The 19,610-nt window shown below is 41.0% G+C and overlaps 1 protein-coding gene across 1 annotated transcript in view; it reads right to left on the reverse strand.

Annotated features, from left to right (window-relative positions):
• Nucleotides 1–1,123: 1,123 nt before the first annotated feature.
• The window catches only part of MRPS28 (mitochondrial ribosomal protein S28), a 30,242-nt gene continuing 11,755 nt past the window's right edge, over nt 1,124–19,610 (reverse strand). Inside the window, exon 3 of the mRNA XM_053466178.1 lies at nt 1,124–1,267. The gene's annotated coding sequence lies outside the window, so the exon portion shown is untranslated. The remainder of the gene's footprint in view (nt 1,268–19,610) is intronic.

Consider the following 19,610-nt stretch of genomic DNA (forward strand, 5'->3'; position numbering starts at 1 on the left):
GAATTTATTAGCAGTTTGGTTTAATTATACTGCGCAGTGCATACTTCCCTTTTAAGTTACGGTTTTCAGGTAGCGTTATTCACAGTGATCTCATGATTTATTAAACAGTTTAAAACCCTCAGGCAGTTTGTGATTCAAAGTGCTGTAAGGTTTAGCACCACTTAACTACCGTCCCGACTATAATCCACCTGGAATTTCCTCTTCTTATTACCTTCCCTGGTAATCCCCATCGCCTAGTACTGTAAACAGACAGCGCTCGAGCCCCGACTCAAACCACCAGGTGTTCCAGACCCCGAACTGGTGGTCCCTCTGCTTCACAGCAGCAGACGCTCTTTATACGTCAAGGTGTTAAGATAAAGGAACGTAACATGACGAGCACTCATTAAAAGGACTCGTGCAATTACCACAATTCTGCAGTGTCTGTTTTTTAATGGGATATATTAAAGTTGGTTTGTTTGAAATGACCTGATCAGCCACGAGGTAGGATTCCAATCCTGGACACGAAATACTGTCCCATGAGGATGGACTGATTCCAAAGACCTATTGAATCAGACATGAAGGCATTTTCAGCAGTTTCAAAATTTAAGGAAAATAAGTAGCAAAACAGTTTTCTATAGCACTTGTGTAATGTGACCTGTCATGTTCATTGAAGGTAAGTAGCCCCCCTTTTATATAAATAGTGAAATTATTGGAAAATGCATTTTAGATTAAGTTAAACATTAACAATTCCATCACTGTTTCAAGATCCTGTCCTGGATGGTCAGTGCCCACCAGGTAGACCCGGCTGCTGCAACTTACCTGTTGGAATTGTTGCTTACCGTAAAGTTGCAGAAGTAAGCAGGTGACCACAATTTTAGAAAGACCTTTAATGCCCTTATTCTGTGACCAGAGGACATAAAAACAAATATATATATTATATCTCATAATAGCAATGAACACATCAGGACACATTTCATACTTTATTCCACGCTGCTGGAAAGCGTACAAACTGCCTCATTAACCGTGGGACCCCATTTTTTATACAGACACAGTGTTTGAAGACTACTTAGGTCATTTTCAGCCCCAGGAATTGAAATTGCTCCCAACGTAAAGCGTTCTTGTTCATGTTCTTCATTCCGGTTCATTCTCATTTTGGATCTCTGCTCTCCACCAGCCCCAGTATCACAGCATCAGCCTCAAGGAGCGTCGTGTCCGTGCTGCCTCCTAAAAACCTCGAGGTCAGCTCCAGATCCACCAGTCTCAGGCGCACTCGGCTCCCCTTCTGGTACTTCCTGCAAGAAAAGAAAAATAAGGAACTTTAGGAACAAAAAAATGCTGCAAGCTTTAGAGAGATAGTCGCGCTGAAAGTAAATCTGTTTCATACGTTGCTGTATAAGAACAGAGGGAATCCAGAGCCGTGGTTCTAATCATCAGTGTGACCACGACATGATTTACATTACAGGGAGTCACATTCTTAAACAGGATCAAGAAAAACGGAGTGAAATTAGTCATGAAACAGAACCAAATACATCGCCAGTTTATTGCAGACCGTTCCACTCAAAACCTGAGTCACAATAGTTAAAGAACAGCGTCAAGCAATATAAAGATTATTTAAAGGGGAAAACAAAAAAACATACCTAGAAAAAAAGGTTGATTTTACATTTTTATTTATGGTACAATGCTGTCTAAGCCCCAAAACCACTAAAGCTGTCAAAGTGGATAATTATTATTTATTTACACATAAACTCTGCCTCTGGGAGAATTTCCTTTTGGGTTTTGTTGTAACAAGCGCCTCGTGTCTGCACATACTCCTGATGAACCCAAATTTACTCCAAGTATTTGCTTTGCTGCTTAACAACGTTCATGCAACTACTGAAAGGTAAATATTTGATGTACATTATATATATATATATATATATATATATATATATACACACACACACACACACATATATATATATATATATATAAATACATACATACATACACAATATATATAATTTTCTTTTTAAAAAATATTAGTTGGGTGGGCCCTTTACATTTTGGTAAATGCATGTGGAGACCCTGCAGAACCCCCTTCCCCAGTTATCATGCATGTAGGATGTATGTTCGGCCAAACGCGCCTCCCTGCACATGATTTACTTACCTCCAACAAACACTATTTGTACCCCATGTGCATGCGCAGCAAGCTCTGCTATTAATTTCAATGGGAACGCTTTGCTGCCACTGAATGGCTGCTTTAAGTGCTGATTACTATCTGTTAGGAAGATGTTTTTATGCATGCTGATCAATAAGCATCAAGATCCTGGGACACATCGGCTACTATCAGAGGGGCAAAAGAGGCTTTAGGGCATAATTTGTGCCATAGCAAAGGCTCTTTAATGTAACTGCTTCAGTGACCTTCCAAACTAGTAAATAACTTGAGAAAGATTGCCGCTTACATGCATCCTGAAAAAAAAGCAATCTTGAGCTCAAAAATGGTGACCCAGCCACCTAGTCCATGGAGTATACCTTCCACCTAACCTCCTAAAGAATTCATGCATTTTGCCCCCTCTCATCAACGGAGCTCGTCATTTCAGCATGGCTACAATCAACTCATCCTCACCCAACAGTCCTCTCCAGCGGTCTCGCTTACCTCTCAACCACCCAATAGAGTGTAAGCTCACAAACGCAGGACCTTCCTTCTCCATCTGTACCAGTTTTTAACTTGTGGTTGTCATTTTAAATTGCATTTGTTAATTATTTTCACCCCATTGCAACAGCACTACAGAATCTGCAGGCGCTATATAAATTAAAGTAACATAACCAAAACCACGGAAAATAAAAACAAGCTTATGTAAAAGCTCTGCCCAACCATTATGTCTAATACTATTCTGCGTGAGCGTTGGATCCGAGTCTTATGCTACATGCGCGGCCGTGCCCAAATATAACTGGCGTATTAGGAGTTTAGCCGTAACGCAAGCTGCCTATAAACAGAGTGAATGAGATGTACAAATCTGTAAGTGTCCTTTACCAGAGCTTTGCAATTTGGCTCATTAAAGAAAACTGCTTATTCTTACATTCTCCAGACTTTCATCTCCCAACAGCTACCGTGTAACATTTTGCCGCAGCACTGGATGATCAAAACATGGTTGTTTTGCAGCAAAACACAACATAGGAGCATGAATGTCAATTATTTTTACATCTCCCATCAGAATGTACATTTTAACAGGATCAAAGTCCTGCTTAGCCACTTCCTTTTGATCCACAAGCAAGGAATAACACACAATAGGGTATAAATTAAAGGATTACTCAACACCCTGGAGTCTTGTAGCTTTTAGAAGATGGTCAAAACATGTACTTTGCTTTCAAAATATGAACAAAATGAACTTTTGATCTTTTTTTTTCTATGTGCCATGAACTGAAATCCTAACATAGGATAGAGGGTTCCAGTGGTACAGTTATAAAGAAAGTCAACTCCATCAAACCGCATCTTTATTCGTTCCATGTGCTTCCAGAGCAATGACCACCAGCGGCTCATGTTTAGAATACTCTTTTATCAGAGCTGGACGATTCCATGCAGAACTTAGGAACCAGTTTGATAATTGAGGGATGATCCTGTATAAATTTATAAAATATAGCACAAAGGAATTGGTAGCCGGCATTGAAATTTTAGTAGTGATGTCTACCAAGCCGCTGGGAAGAAACTTGAGTATCAGAATTTTGACCAATTTGCGTATGTACGGTATTTCGAGTGAGAATCTTAGACAATTTGAATATGGTATGATATTTCCAAATTCACCAAAACACTGATCACTACAGGTCATTCCTCTACCTTATGTGTATGAATTAGCAGTTTGTTTTTATTGTTTGGGGGAAACTTGGATTGAAGAAAGTTGGCACCTCGACTGAAACTTTCTTCAAGGTATGCACATTTGAGAACGTAAGAAAGAAGAAGCACTGCTATAGTATCGAGTTACTGATGTTTTGATCTGCAGCTGAAAAGTATAAAAGGTGCTTCCTTCTCTACTCACAGAGCGAGAGGCTGATATGCAGGTGTGAAACATTTGGAACGGTGTTGACAGGATCCAGGGTTCTACAGGAACCAGAACGATGAAGGATTTTTGGCAATAGCCATCAGTCTGCCCCATTATCCCACGTGTTGTTTTCTGATCACGACAACCATAATTTAACTTCATATACATGGTGCAGGTAATAGAAAGCTGCCATGTTCCCTCTACCACCTGAGCTACACAGTACGGCACTACAGAGTGCTTGGGCTGGAGTCACTTTACACAGACAATGGTATGAGGAGGTTAAATGTTCACAGCTCAGTGAGACCGTTACTTTCTTATTAAACCTGGGTGACAATATTTAAAAACTAGAGGTAAACTCAACACAGATGAGTAAAATGCCATCCTAAGTGGGTCCCTTGATCTTATGTCCATGTTCTTTTGAGGGAAACAGTTGAGTTTGCTTAGTTCAACATCATGGGTGCCTGGGCCATAAGTTTTAAATTCATGAACGTTTACACAAACTATACTATACCTGCCTTACACATGACCGTTATGAGACCGCCTCACATTCTACTGCTGTATAAATGGAATTATCCAAAAGCACTAGGCACATTAAGGGGTAAAAGCCTGACGAGTTTGGAGGCAGTGAAGGACACTGTTTACATATTACTAAACATGATATGTGGAAGGTGGTCCTCAGGCACCATCAGTGGGTAAAACAAGTGACTTTGGCTGGAAAGATGATGTTGTGAATAGAAGTGTAAATATGTTGTGAGGACCACCATGATGGTTAATGGAAGACCAACATGGAGGACACAGAGCACTAAACTGCTGCGTATATTGCTATTATTTTTTCAGAGCACTCTTGCCTGAGGATATGAGTACGTGCCTCCTACACCTGATCGGGTTATGTATAAAGTCCTGTTCTGATGCAAACCAGTAAAAGAGAAGTAGAAACATTATGGTGATTCTTCACTTTAACCACTTTGCACAAAAAAGTAAACTTTACTTCAAAAATTCAATAGAGGCCACCGGTCACCTCCATAGTAACCCTACTCTGCAACGCACATGCCGAGATATGATGGCAAATCCCAGGGCTCAGCATAGTGGACTGCGGCCATGGAGGTAAGCAGTGGGGGCAACTGCAGCACTGCCCCGGGTCAGGCCCAGGACATCACTCAGCCAAGATATGGAGCTGAATCATTGCAAAAATTTAAGCATTACAAATGGAGCATACATATGACCACCATTGGTGAACAACACATAAGAATCATTCCTGGTGCATAATGGCAATGGGATCTATTCACTAAAGGGAGAGTTGGGTGAGTTTTCATGAGAGTTGTGGTTTAAACTCCTAGAGTTCAATATACTGTACATTATGAAAAACAAACCCAGTGAGCTCCGGCTACAGGAAGAGCTTGGTTGGCCGTAATTTCTTCAGAGTCTACGTAACACATTAAATTATACGTTATGCCGAGTCAGCTCAGACCTTCTTGCTGAAGCAACCTGCCAGCGATGGCCCTTCATAATGGATAGTGAGAGAATTACAACTACAACTCTCCTGCCGCCTCTCCCTTCGTGTACAATAAGCAAATAATACTCTTTTTAGCATCCTCATATTTCCACTACATTTTCTTATTTCCGGATTCCAGGAAATTTTATCTCAAAATGAGGGATAATTTCATACCCGAAAGGCACCCTCCTCTAAGTCTAGCCTGTGTTCACGTTTCGGGCGGCAGGAAGGAGAGGACTGCACCCAGCGCAGAAATTACACAAAACCGCTGAAACGCACAAATACCTTTTGTCAAGTGCCTGGAACAGATCAAATATAAAATATACGTCTGCTTGAAAACAGGTGTACCCAATAGTACACCCGTTCATACATATTCATATATGTATATATTCCAAAGCCAAGAACATTTAACACTTTAATAATGCAAACCCAACATGGCAGACCCTTCAGAATACTTAACCCTTTGATAACCTGAAAGGTAAAGTACTGTTCTGTGAGTATCCCCCCACCCCGTATTTTTATTTCTAAAAAGGATCTTTAACGGCAGAAATGTATTGTGTAATAGAGGTGAAGGTTCTCTGTTCTTTCCCATGCCTCCGGGGAAGCTTATATCTGATGAAAAGAACAGGCAATTAAGCTGTGATACCAATGTCACAAGCTAACTGTGGCTTCTGATAACTTGAACGCAAATTCCCAGATACCTTAATCGCTCCTAATCCAATTTATTAAAGGAATTCTTCCACAGCCCCGACGCACCTGCACCAGAGACATCCTCCACCGCCGTCACGTTTAAGAGGCATCTGACATGTGTCCCCTGCAGCTAGAACATTTGTGGAGAAGACATGAATGGGGAAGCGTGAAGAGGGAACGTGCGGACTTCTTAGACAGGTTCCCAGCAGCATACTGCACGAGGAAACCCAAATGACAGGCTGCTATAGGCACGGTAATCATACATAAACCTTTTATTATTCCTTGGCACCATAGCACTAATCCTTAAGACACCGCAGCCTGTACCGTGCTTAAGGTGGAGGCTTTAAACCTGGAGATGTTTTCAGGAATAATTGCACGGTGCCTCACAACAAATAAATTTGTACTGCTGTTTCCGTCAATTATTGGCGAAGCAGATGTGAATTGGACACCAATTAACCACCCAAGAACGGCTGCACAACAAAGCACCAACAAAATAAACTTAAAATAATTTAAAAAAGACTAAACTTTTTGGGGGGTTTAGACCAGAGGAAAAGGACACCCTTCTCATTCCAGGTTGGATGTTGAATACCTATGCATACCCGAGAGAAAAAAAAAATCTGACGTGTTGTATCTCTAACACACTATTACCGAAACCGATATAGAACCATAGCAGGGGCCAAGTCAGTTCCACCGAGTACTTTAATCTGCAGAATCCCACCGTGCATCAGCAAGGACAACGTCACGGAGTGTCCCTTCAAATATTACATTAACCATACATATCAGGGAGAAGGAATAATTAAAATAAAGAGTTACAAAGCATAACAAGGAGTGTAATCGTTTAGCAGCCAAATGGGTTTCTAATGGCATTAACGTAGACACACGTATCCGAGCCATGAACTTTCCTCAAGGAGGCAGTCCGCAGGCTGACGTTGTGTGCTTTACTCCATGCAGTTACCCCGTGTCACCGATCCACAGCAATGTCACCGCGGCCAGAACGCCTGAAAGCCCTGTGCATACACACATCGAGAAGCAACGAGAACAATGGGTCATTTCATGGTCTTACGGACAATAAAATAGGGGCTTAGAGACTAATTGGGGGCAAGATATACACTTAGGACTGTTTGCATTATTTCAGTAGGATGATAGCAGAACATATCCACCTTAAGAAAATTGTGCACACCTTACTACCGTAGGGGAAGAAAACTTACACCCTAGAGGGGTATATATGAGTAGAACTGTGACGGATCCAGAACGAGGAAAAATGCCATGTAGTACTGAACACAGTAGCACATAACAGAACCGCCTTCACACACGTTATCTAACTAGCTTCAGTTGAAAGTATAATGCTACACGTGGCAGTATTTAATAGAAAACCCTGAAACTCAGATGCTGAAGGAGGCATTTCTTAATTCACCGCTATCATTATTATTTATTGTTTTATATAGCATGAGCATAAAGAAATTTTGTAGCCAAGGCAACTTAAGATGTGAGTAGGAGATTGTATAAATACTGACACAGTCCATATATAATTATATAACACAGAGGATTTCTCTTTTCGTATCATACCATAATATATACAAGTTTGGCATATTGATCAAATGAAGGGGTATTATCCACTAGAAAGGGAGTTTTCCAGAAAGTTTCCATTCAGTGTCATCACTATGCATTATAAAGGACCAATTCAGGCATTCTTGTCAGCAGTGACATATTTATGTTGACCATTGACCCAGGAAGGCGTCCCCAGCCGTCCTCCCACCAGAATATGATGTCATATCTCAGTGCTCCGTCTGTCGAGGATGTACAAGCCACCTGTAGCATTCTATAGAGACTGGGCTGGTTGGAGAGTATAGACATCTCCTTGGAAAAGGTACTGTGACATTTTTCTTTGTCTCATCTGGGAGCCTGACGAGTAAAGACTAGAACCGTGAACTACAGTCACAGGCAGCTCACTTGCTGCATCAACAATGGCGGCGATCTAACCGGCTGACATAGCAAAGGTGCCCATTAAAAACCAAACACAAGAGCATAACCCATTGTGTATCTACGCAAGAGACTCCCTCTCATCATCTCCCAAGGTGGCTACAGACTTTCCCACAGTATCGTGTTGCTGGCACAAAACACACACACGCAGTCAGCCAGCCTAGGTGATAATTCACTCCAACTTAAACCATTTTCCCTTTTTTTCCCCTTTTCTTTCTCTTTTTTTTTTCTCCAAACAAACTTCTCCAAACAAGGTATTATCTGCATTTGAAATAGTGGCTGAAATTCTACCGCCTTTCCTGAGAAAAGAACAAGGAGGTTTATTGTATTCTACAAAGGCTTCTTGAGATGTATTGACACTGCAAGCAATCCGCAGTCCTCTTGAGGCTGGAAGGGATTGTTAGAAAAGTTTTCTCACAGAAAACTAAAACGGAAGGGAATGTGGTGCACAGGGGCTTCTGGTCTATGACATAGGCTGTTAAAACAATCGCAGAGCCAACAACAAGGCCCCCAGAACTCAAATATCATTATAGCCATTTAACAGCGTCTATAAAGATCGGTGGTGATTTATACCCAGATCTAAAGGTTCTCTTCCACATTAGTTCATACAGGACCCGAGAACACACGCTGCACTTTGTATTCTGGAGCTCACCAACGGAGGATGGCCAAGCCTGTCCCGCCACAGGTCATCAGCGCTGGAATTACCAATGAGATTTTATCAATAAAAGCCGTACTCCCTTCTTATCACAGAAATGAGCAAGGCTTGGGAAGGAGCAATCACTTTCATAAAACAAAGCAAGAATTCAGCGCATACCCAGCGAATAATAAAAAAAAAAGGCATGGATATTGAAATCTGAGTGTGTATGCCTTTATGCTTTTGGGGTTGTGCGCTCCTCTATGTTTGTATATATTCTGTGCTGGTTCTGAACTTTAGGGTTGAGCAGACCTACTTGGCTCATTAATGGTGTCCAGAGAAGGCTTTAAATTGCTTGAGAATGTCTTTTGTGTGAAGATGCAGTGCAGTCCCACTGATTCAGCTACTTGGCAAGCAGTATGGCCATGAAAAACTTGGGGTACTTTGACGTTGGGGCGGGCTAAGCAATATATGGCCATATAGTGTGATGGAATCCCCAATATTTAACTATAGATATCCAACTTGCGAAACAATCTAAAGCTCTGTCAGATTATATGAGGGAATACGAGAACCAGCTATATATTCTATACAGTGCCCATGTATTACTTTGATAATAAGATGTTACTTGGCTTCCAATGTGGCAACATACAACATGCACCCGTCTAACGATACAAAATCTTTGTAAGATCTATGCATCTGATCTCCCGTTATTCAGATGTATATATAAACGTATATTCTACATATAATATATTCTAAATATAAAATATATTCTAAAATATAATATAAAATATCTGAAATAACACAAATCTGCAAGCTGTAACGCTAACCCAAACTATTTTCATCTGAAGCAAGTTGGTGATAAGACCATAAGAACGCCACAATATGAAAGCAGCAGCTAACGCTGCGGAGCAGAATGTCCCAGGGCCGTCTGTCCTCTCAGATCTCATTTCAACAGATTATCTTGTACTTACCAGAAGACAGCAGCTGTACACAAGACGCTGCGGCTCGTATACACGAGGAGTCCTGATTGCCTGCATATCATCACTATTGATTAGAGAATGCACTGAATTCAGTGCTTCCAGACTCAAAAAAAGAACGAATCACCGGGAAACAGTAAGGAGGCTGCGCAGGCATATAATAATATAAAAAAAGATTGTGCTAGCTGAAGGAAATCAATAAATGATTTGTGTCTATTAGATAAATGCACCGGTGCTTGTTCCTGTTGTGTTATAGAAGGCAAATGAAGACACACACTGAGGATCTTTGTATGCTCTGCGTATGGAGCAGAACTGACTCTAATTAGCAGAATAATAAGATATCGCATGGAATGAGTGTTAGAACTAACCAAAAATACTAATAGCTAAAGCTCTGGTGTTAAGAGCATGTAAAGGGTTCCAAGGTATGCATAATTATAGGAAGCAAGTGGAGCGATACGTTCACATTAACAGTATATAAGCCTGCTCGCCCGGGAGCCGATGAGATTCAATCCTGAAGCATGTCTTTGGGGGAGAAATCATTGACGTAGCCATGTGCACCTTGCTTTATATGGACAGGCTGTCTATAGCATAACGTAAATACACCGACAGTAAGCTCTTCAGGCCAAAAAGCCCATTTCCTAATGCGTTTACACTTACTGTACCCCAATTATAAAGTCTGTACAATGACTGCACTTATTGTGCCTCCTGCTTACTAACCGTTAAAATGATCTGTTAGCCCTTTGAGATTAAAGTGGGCGCATGTGCTGCAAGTGATACAGATGTGACAAGGTGTGCTTTTATTCCTAGGCAGCACAGATACTTACTGATCCGCTAAAAGCTAACTTTCATCTATTCATATGGTGGAGACTTCATTCATTTATTCATTGCTGGCGATTTTTAATCACACACACATGACCTAAGCTGCATTCATTCAGTTAGGTCTGTTAATTTGTCATGCATCTGATTCGGGTCATTCATACACTGACAAGCGCTGAAGCTCTTTTTAATCCATTCTTATACGGAGCAGAGACTGTCATTCACTTCCCAACCAGCTAATGCAGTCTACTGAGACTCCACAGAGCCAACAAACATATAGATAGCCAACAAATATATTCAAACCTTGTTTGGGTGCCTTTTGCCAATAACCTTTGTTTCCATTGGGTTTAAGGAACTTTCATGTATAGTAATCCACAATTCCCCATCTGCACAACTCTTGAGTTTTTAGGTTCTTTAGTAGACGGTCTGCTCACTACATTGGGAGTTTGCAGCAGATCTGAACATTTCAGAAGAACTATTCCTGGTTATTCTGCAACAACTGAGCTGACCCACGTATAGCATATAGGGGACATGGAGAGCTTTCCTCAAACGCCATATCACCAATGAAATGATACCTTATCAGGACCAGTCCTTCATAATATATAAAGAAATCACCTGAAATGATGAGGTCTCCAAGAAATTCCAAGTACAGGGCACAGCTGTGGGTGTTGGGGTTCAATGCAGCGCCCATGCTATGCTAACATTTTTAAGGAACAATTGGAAGAATGCTTTGTGTACACCAATCCTTTGTGTAACTCTTTTGCTAAGACTTGGTATAGACTTATAGGTCACATTTTTCATCAGGATAGGTGGAACAGACCCGCACAGGACCTTTTACGGCAGAAATTTGATGCACTATGTACATTTTTTCCGATGTTAATATTGGCTGCATACATAGAAGAAACTCACGGTGGGACAGCAGGAACAATCCGTTGGTTGTTACGGTGACTGCACCACTTTTGACAAAAAAATATGCTATTTAAGTCCCTGAGTTTTAGCTCAGAAGCCCAAAGTTTGTACGTGGTGGGTGCGCTGTAGTAATAGACACAAACGTCCACATACGTGTAAGTGTAGAACATTAATTTAATGTAGACGACTCTTGCAAAGTATTTATTATGTTTGTTTGTAGAAACGAAGTAAAGCCTTTATGGGACTCCAGTTATGGGAGAATGGCCGCAGTAGTAAGGGATCCTGGAATTTCAGATCATTCTCATTAAGACTTTAATCTAGCGGTGGGAAAATGCTTCTGGCCAAAAAACGGATATCTCTGGGGGTTTGGGTTCACAGAAACAACTGGCTACAGATAGCATTTTCAAAAGAAACCAGGAAGTCTAGTCGGCAATTAGTTCACAGCAGATAGCCAACGAAGGAAGAAAATGCCATAACATATTATATATATATATATATATATATATATATATATATATATATATATATATTGTTTATAGGCCATTACCTTGTACCTAGTAAAGTGTACTTGAATATAGAGTAAAAAGAAAAATATCCATAGTGAACATGGATGTGGTGTCTCTAGGACCATCTCGCGAGACTTCCTTAAAGCAGATCTAACACTTTCCCCAAATCCTACATTTTACAGTACAGCGAAGTAGACAAACCTCAATGGTGGAGTTTACAGATTAAAAGCAGTACTATATACTATTAGAAGCCCACCGTTTGAAAGCAGTAATGTTTAACTTTATTCCTCCCCTTTTGTTTAGTTACTAAGCCGTTTTGGGGGAATCAGAATGGTTGCTGCTGCCTTTCCCAGAGCGGAGTGGAGATCAATTTAATTATGCTTAACTCAGTGTCAGTCAGTCAGTGTGGGTGTAAATGTATAGTGTCACAGTCAGTGTGGGTGTAAATGTATAGTGTCACAGTCAGTGTGTGTGTGTAAATGTATAGTGTCACAGTCAGTGTGTCTACTGTATTGTAGAGTTATATGTATGTACAGTGATAGAGTTGTTACCTTATGGGATTAACGTGAGTGTGTATGTCAGCATATAGTGTTAGAGTGTGATATATATATATATATATTTTATATAAAAGGGACATAAGGTGGTGGAGCATCACCCTAGACAGAGGGGACAGGGGAGATATGGCCAAACTTTAAATATATAAATACAAAAAATAAAAACATGACTGGAAAAAAATGGCTCCCAAATCCCAACCAAGTTTGACGACCCTTGTATGTATTTTTTATGTATGTATGTATGTATGTATGTATGTATGTATGTATGTATGTATACACACACTTCCCATACAATGGAAGAGTTAGAGAACAGTCTCTTACAGCCCCTCCATGGCTGTTGAACCATTTAAGAGGTTAAACTAGAAGCCTCCACGTGTGTGAAATACAAAATAAGCTGTAAACTGCGGCTTTTTTCCTGCAACAACAATGGAAATCAGGGAGGCCGGCTATCAATTACCCATAGAGAAGAGCTTCCGCCGGAGCCTTCTACAGTTACCAGGAACAATGATCTAGCTGTTCGCTCAACCCTTACTGTATGCGACATACGGGCCCAAGCATCGCCAACATGAGGACACGGGCGACGGATGGGGGAAATAATATGCTCAACTTCTGGAGAGTAAGGAGCCCAATAATTACTGCACACGGCAGATTCTATTCCCCGCCGGACAGGATGAGAGTGACACAGGCTGCCAGACTCCTATATATCACTCTCTACTTAGTGTCAGCAGCTGGGAACACTTGGACATACGACTGAGCAGTAACCAAGCCCTGTCTGAATCCAGATCTGATCCACCGCAGCTCGTCGATAGCTGCTGGACACCAAGGCCCATGATCCACAGAGAGCAAATAGTCAATATGTATTTATCCAAAGTAAGCTGCGCTCAGGTCAGAACATCTCGGTCTTAAAATGGCTGAGAACAATGCCAGCTTTAAACCAGAGTGACCGGTGCCTTACAACTTATTTTGCATTGATATGTTGACAAAAGGCTCTGGTTGCTGCCACGGCTGGTTGAACATGATGAGAGTTGTAGCCCCTGGTATTTTCGCTGCACCCGCTCATTAACCCTGCAACAGCCAAAGTCTGGAACCCTGCTAAGTATGTATGAGAACGTACAGGTATCAGAAAGCCGACGTGACGGCGTCGATGCTCTCCCTTTAGGGTCGCAGGGGGTAATTAAAGTTATTAAAGAGCAGCGTGGTGTGTAAACTATGCAGACTGCTCAGAGGCTGTGCTGCCGAAGGGCCCGAGGACTGCAGCTGTCAGACAGGGTAAGCCGGGCTCCCTGACCTAATCCCACCCTGACCTTCGAGCTGAGCCTGAGAACTCGTCGGGAAGGTGCTCTCACAATCCCAGGCAGCATGCAGCAGCTGTTTGAGCTTAGCGAGCGGCTGCCGCTGGTGTGCACGGCTTCCCTTTTTTTTTTATTGTTACGCTACATTTTTTTGCCCCCTGATCCCTGCAGCGATGTTTGTGAGCTGCTGCCGGACGGAAGGACGAGGCGCACGTTTACAGGCCGACATTTAGGCCTTCAAACATCTGGAAGCTTGTATTCATTTAACAGAACTGGAATTCTCGTACTTCTTCAGCCTACGAGCTGCTGTTATTATTATTATTATCTTTTATTTATATAGCGCCAACAATTTACTCAGCGCTTAATACAATACATATATTCAAGGGGAATGACAAGACGAGAATTGACAGATACATTAGGTGGAGAGAGCCCGGCTCGCAAGCTTACAATCTTGAGGTTAAAAACAAATGATCCCTACCAAGTGCGATTCACAAACTGTAGCACGTTCTGTAGAAATATTATGAGATATACAGGACAATGTCCTCTACAGGTAAGATACAGATCAATACGTTGTGCCATACATTAGACCAACAGATATCTAGATAAACTGGAGCTAAGGCAATGCAGCTGTACAGTTCCACTGGGGCAAATGTGACAGCCCCACACACATGCGCAGAAAGTGCTCTCATGGATTTCGATGGGAGTGCTTTCTTTCCTTGACCGGTTGCCACGTTGCAATGGCTCAGATTTACAGTCAATAATTATAAAACAAGATATTTTTAGTTCTGCTTCTCTTGAAACCACGTGGGACATTCAACCAGCCAACTGTCCGCTAAAGAGGTGGCTATCGGCTCCCCTATTGTACCTGCGCCTGCATTCCTTCAGTCCCACGTACAGCTATTATTTAAGCCTGAATGCGTGTTAACGGAGGATTACCCCAGAACACAGCATAGACCTCTCTACAGATACCGTCATACATCCTGATTGCACACTACGTATAAACCAGGTAATGGTAAACCACACGTTACAATCCCATTCATTCCACACGGCAGCCAGGTGACATTAACACGTTCAGCGGGACAGCTGTGAGCAACAAGCGGTGACCACGAGGACAAAAAATCCATGTTCTCAATTGATTTTGTTTTTACTACAAACAAGGGTTTTTAACATTAATCAAGTTCATGGAAGACAGAACTTTATCTATAGATTACTTATATCTATACACACACACACACACGCACATATATACATACATACATACAGACACATGCATGCATATAAATACATACACACACACACACGCATATACATACATACATACACACGCATATATAAATACACACACGTTTAAGGAAAGTTCCTGTTTAATCAGACAGCCAAGAACCTCTACAAAGGACTTGGTACAAGCCACTGACACAGAAATGTGTTAAATGGGGAACAATATAAGCAAAAGGCCTTAATAAAATTTTTATATTGAAGTTATTTATTAAAGTGAGGCTGAATGTACCGTATATGTTGTAAGTCGCAGGGAGACTTGTGAAGGAGGCTGCGGAAAGCAATACAGTAACGAGCAAAAGTTAGTGAGGAGTGAAATAACGATGATTTTTAAACAGCATTAATTCTTGTAGGTTCACTCGCATGCGCTTTGAGGAACTCAGCAGGAAGGGTCAAACATCTCAGAGAAGTCACCGCAGTTTAGGCGCCTCAGTTACTTCTATCTCTCCGTTTAATCGCTGACAGGCTTTGGGGAAATCTCACATTTAACATGCATATTACAGGAGCAGCCAAAGCCTTCCTGCCTGATACGCTTATTGGGAACTGCCCTTCATAATGTATAGTGAAGTCAGGGAGCCGAATACACAGAGCATTTACATAAAAACCCCTATCATTTATACGTGAAATCCTCTGTTTAAGAACGGATTTCATAAAGTAGGCATAAGACTAGTAAACCCGCTCAAAGACAACTGAACTGTCACATAAATATTATATGAAGGGATCACTCGAAGTGCCAAAGGATACATATATTATGGCTTTAAACGCGTTCACATCCACCTGGCTAGTAATTTGGCACGGAAGATTCCATCCTGGCATGGCTGAAATGAGTTATTGGAGGTATTATATATAGAGAGAGAGGTATTATATATAAAGAGAGGTTATAGGGAGGTATTATATGCAGAGAGGTTATAGGAGGTATTATATATAGAGAGGTTATAGAGAGGTATTATATATAGAGAGAGAGGTATTATATATAAAGAGAGGTTATAGGGAGGTATTATATGCAGAGAGGTTATAGGAGGTATTACATACAGAGAAAGATTATAGGGGGTATTATAGACAGAGAGATGTATTATATATAGAGAGAGAGGTTATAGAAGTTTTATTATATATAGAGAGATGTATTATTACATATAGAGAGGTTATAGGAGGTATCATGCAGTTTTGGGAAGGAGTGATTGATAACATAAGGCAGCATCTTCACTCTCAGCTGGCCCAGATGTTTGTCTTGTCATGGCCCAAACTTACAAAGAATATAATTTATTTGTCGCTGACAGGTACCAATTTGAGACATATCTAAACCAAAGTGTTTCCAACCTAACAATTACCTTCAGATGATATCTGCGGGTATCATTACAAAACCTTTGCACAGAATCTAAAACTTGAAGCAGCAATATTGAATACATTACAAATAATGTGCTTATATACAACGTATTAGCAGCTAATCGAGGGCATCCATGAATTGATTCTTCGTGCCTTGCGTCTCACCTACTGGACACACTAGCCGGCTCTATACAGAGGCTCTCTATACAGAATCAGTTTGCGTGTCCAACAGTCGGTTCTATAGACAGGCTTTTCCTTTCTATGCGAAGCCAGAGGGCGCTTAGCGGGGTCTCATGAGGAGGTCGCGTGACCCTGCAGCAGCAGGGCAGCAGCTCCTGTGTTTTGTGGTCGGCCAATACATCTTCACAAGAATTGTAGAGCCGCGAGCTATTATACGAAAGATATAGTTTGTAATGACTGGTTTGTAACAGCCTGGCAGTCTACTATGAGAGTTTAATGAATCTGACATTTCATAGGTTATGACAATAAATGATGAGCGTAATAAATTCAGGGAGCCAATGTATGCCACACTGCCCTCTAGTGTTAACAGGTAAGTACTACTCCGATCCAGGAGTTAAAAGCCAAATTACGAGAATACGAAAATACAAAAAAAAACAATACTGCTGTAAAGCAGATCTGTCACTTCTCCTTAATTCAAACTGCATTCGAAAAATATCGTATTTGTATACAATGGGAGCAATTCTTGTAACAGCATAATGCAAGTATCCTCATTATTTAGAAGTTAGATTTTCATATGTTGGTTTATCTACCCTTTCCTAGGGATCTCAGCTTTCCAAATACAAAATACTACAACTCCCCTGAACAATAATACTGAAAGATGCAAGGCACAATCCAAAAGTAGCTTTAATAATTCAAAGTGCTATTCCACGAGATATAACTGCTGCGTCGTGTAGCAAGAAGTTAAAGAAAGAAACCTGTTTTGTTTTTTTCCTGTTTTAGGTTTATTAATTTTATACGAGGAAAATTTTCCCACACATACTATACGTTTTATTTATTATTATTTTTCAACTCTGGATTGGGGACAAGAAGGGTTTTTTTTGTGTATATTTGTAGCGGCAGGGACATGAGGGATTTAGGCAACTTTATTTAATTTAAGGACCTCAAGGATCTCTCTTGAAACTGGATGGTACCCCTTATAGTGGCATCACTGGAGTCTTTATTTCTATTTGTTTATTCTTCATATATAGAATTTTAACTATTTTAATATCATATCAAATACAAACCAAATTCAAATCATGAAGATAATTTCCACATTCTGGATTATTATATTTTTCCTGAAGTGCTGTTGATCTATTCACTTAGAAAAGCCAGGTTTCTCTGTGTGACGTTTCCTGGCACACGACTGCAGATCTTTCAGTATGTATGCAGTAATCTGCTTTTACGAGGAAATATATACTCGGGCACCAAGTCCGTCCAGAACAATGCAAACGAAAGCCTTCGAAAGATTTATAGAGGAGGAGAAGGGTATAAGATGACAATACGTGCCTTGACATGGAAAACCCGATACCATGGATACAGCAGACAGAACGTAAAGCGTTTGCCACCAGCCCCAAATATCACGCTGAATACACCATCTAAAACCCGCGTGCTCCGATGATACAAATCAGGGCTGTCTGCTGTAGATCCATGCTAGAGGTTTTATCTTTTTGTAAAGAAAATACGTTCTGGGTTAACATATATTACATCGATATCCCTAGAGTGATAAAGAGGGGCAGCGTAGGTCGTCTCCTATACCGTATCAACACATCTTCCACTAAATATATAGGTAATTGTATGAATTTAAAAGGAAAATTCTATTTATCGTAATAATGGTCTACTGTCCGCACATGATTCGCAAGTCCAGTCCTTTCATATAATAAATTCTGCTAAAACCGCTACGTAGTAAAATTCAAGGAACATTTCACGCACTCTAATTTTCACCTGGACTGCCAAATATATTATTGTATTGGTTATTTTTCTTTTAGCGATATAAAGGGATAGCTTTGGAAAACCAATTAGCTCATCGAGTCTTTCTACCATCTTCACATCCCACCTCACTGTGGGCTATGCTACTGCGCTGTGGCATAATTATGACATCATACCTTGGTGCCATCAGCCTGTGTTACTGCAAAGTTACTTGTGTATATGTGTGAGTTATAACACAGCTAATGTACACATCAAACTGTTTGGTGACCTCTACCTTATAATTAAAGCAACTAAACAAGAAACAATTCCAAGTGGAAACTGGGAAATTAGCAGAACATCTGCTTCTGCACCCAAAGCCTTTAATTGTATTTATTGGCCTATTTCATCAGGTGATAAAACACTGCGGGTTTAATGACACAAACTCCCGACATTTACAGCATTCTGGAGCTCAACCAGTAGGAGCTCAACCGAGAAATCCCTAGACCCACTGGTGACCATTACTTTTGAGTGGATGGAGAGCCACAGAATCAGGTGGGCCCTGGCAGCCAATACACAGGTACAGGTATTAGTGGCAGCTGCGGTACTCAAACCATTCACTTATTGAGAGTGTTTTTCCAATCAATGAGATGACGAGCATTAGCTTCGGACCCTCCCGTACACAAGCATTACCACTAACATTAAACATACTTTCTGCAGGCCTGAACAAATCATTTGAACATGCAGGAGCGGGACGCAAAATGCTGGAGCGGGATGCAAAATGCAGGAGCGAGACACAAAATGCAGGAGTCAGGCCAAATGACCGCGCGCTGGACTCCTAGCAGGGTAAGGAAGTAGTCGTGCCTTAATGGATGTTGCACAACACAGAAAATGAAGCTGATTGGCAGTAAATACACCATGAGGCAGGAGATGTGTTTGGCCAAGGAAAGGGGCAAATTCATATCCATGACTCTACAGAATCTCTCCATGCATTTGCAAAGGGGATGCCATTAAAATCTAACGGGACCACTCTAATACTATATACATTAACGTGCATTAACGCCTCTTTATTCTACATCAGTGAAGGTATCCTTGATGTTTGTAAATGCAGTCATTTGATATAAAATGCAACATTTTAATCCATGTCACGAAACCAAAGAAATTTCCAGCTCCAACCAGCCCTACAGAGCTGCTGTGGCAGTGATAAAAGCAGTAGGCTGCGGCAGGTTACGAATGGATTGTAATTACAGCCGTGAACGCACATT

This window comes from Spea bombifrons, chromosome 5 (assembly GCF_027358695.1).
Source record: "Spea bombifrons isolate aSpeBom1 chromosome 5, aSpeBom1.2.pri, whole genome shotgun sequence".
NCBI lineage: Eukaryota > Metazoa > Chordata > Amphibia > Anura > Pelobatidae > Spea > Spea bombifrons.